The sequence below is a fragment of the Teleopsis dalmanni genome, chromosome 2 (genome assembly GCF_002237135.1).
Source record: "Teleopsis dalmanni isolate 2A chromosome 2, ASM223713v2, whole genome shotgun sequence".
NCBI lineage: Eukaryota > Metazoa > Arthropoda > Insecta > Diptera > Diopsidae > Teleopsis > Teleopsis dalmanni.
The window spans coordinates 133,042,913-133,044,923 of record NC_051847.1 but is presented as its reverse complement, the minus strand read 5'-3'; positions in this window follow the sequence as shown (position 1 = coordinate 133,044,923).

Genomic DNA, 2,011 nt, shown 5'->3' with positions numbered 1-2,011 from the left:
TATATTATATTATATATTATTATAATATTATATATTATATTATATATTATTATAATATTATATATTATATTATATATTATTATAATATTATATATTATATTATATATTATTATAATATTATATATTATATTATATATTATTATAATATTATATATTATATTATATATTATTATAATATTATATATTATATTATATATTATTATAATATTATATATTATATTATATATTATTATAATATTATATATTATATTATATATTATTATAATATTATATATTATATTATATATTATTATAATATTATATATTATATTATATATTATTATATTATATTATATTATATTATATTATATTATATTATATTATATTATATTATACTACATTATACTATATTTTATTAAAGGAAATTAGAAAAAAGTAAACTAATAATAAAATAAGTAATAAACGAATTTGTGATTATTTATGAACTTTGTGTTAACTATTTCTTCAAGAAATTGAAAACGTACAACAATGATGAATAAAAAACTGAAAATATATTAAAATTAGGAATTAGGAATTGGGTATAATAAAGCTAATAAAATATATAATCATAAAACTAAAAAATAAATAAATTAAAAAGAATTAATTTGAAAGATAAATCTTAGAGATTTATAAACAAATATAAAAAATTGATAAAAGCATATATACAACATAATTTAAACACTCCAAACAAAAGAGGAAAATATAATTACAATTAAGAGCTATAATGAGGAAAAACAAACAAAAATTTTAAAATAAACAATATTGCCTTAATTAATCTTTGTCAACCATTTTTAATATTTAAAATATATTAAATTTTAATATTTTTATTTTATATTATAAAATTTTTATAAACTAAAAATTTTAGAAAATTTTTAGAAAAGTGGAAAAATTTTAATTTTTTATTTATAATCAAGTTTCAGATACCGCCAAATATGTTTTATCAGTGGTCCTTAAAAACATTTTTTGGTTTACTCGTTCATATATAACTTAAGAAGTATCAAGAATAAAAAGCCAGATATACCAGAATTACAGATAATATACAGAACAAAAAAAAAAAAAGATGATTGAAAAAAAAAAAAAATCAACACAAAAAAAAAAAATAAATACTACAAAAAAAAAAACAGAAAAAATTACAAGGAAAATATTAATTTTTTGAAGCAGCTTAATATTTATTTAATTTTTCTATTTTAAATAATTTTGATTTTTATTTTATACTAATTTAAAATATTGACAAATTTATGTTTGAAATAGTTACATAAAAACTACTAATGTATAAGCAAATGAAAATTATTTTAAATTTGAATACAAGCATAAATTATATGTAAAAAATGTTTTTTATAAGAAATTATTTTAAAAAAATGAAGGAAAATAATAACATAAAATAAAATAAAAAAAAATACGAGTACATAATCAAACAATATAGAAATCTTAATAAGAACAAAATGACATAATTTTAAAATTGACTACACGCAATTATTGACTATTTTTGTAAAATTAAATAAAATAATATAAGAAATATTATTATACAAACAAAAAACAAAAACCGCGAAAAAAAAACTTGAATTAAAAAAATGTTAATAATATATTTCTGAATTTTGTAGAAGTCATAGAGTACATATATATATAGAAGACGAACACGTAATGTGAATTTTATATCGAAGTTTTAGTTTCCATATATTATTGTATTATCTAGATATTAATACATTAATAACATATTAAAAAGATATTGACAAAAATCTATTTCCGGATACTTTTCAATTCGTTCACATTTTTAATGTGATGTAGAGTCAGGACAGAAACTCAATATCCAGTTAGTTCTCCAAATTCATTTTGTCAACATGTGTTAGATACTAACATTAGAAGGAAAAAATATTTTGTAGTTTGTATAAGATACAAAACTGTGAATTTTTACAATAAATGGAATTATTACAAATGCATTACTTGAATGCTATATACTAGTTATAGTCTATTATTTTATATTTAAAATTGCAAT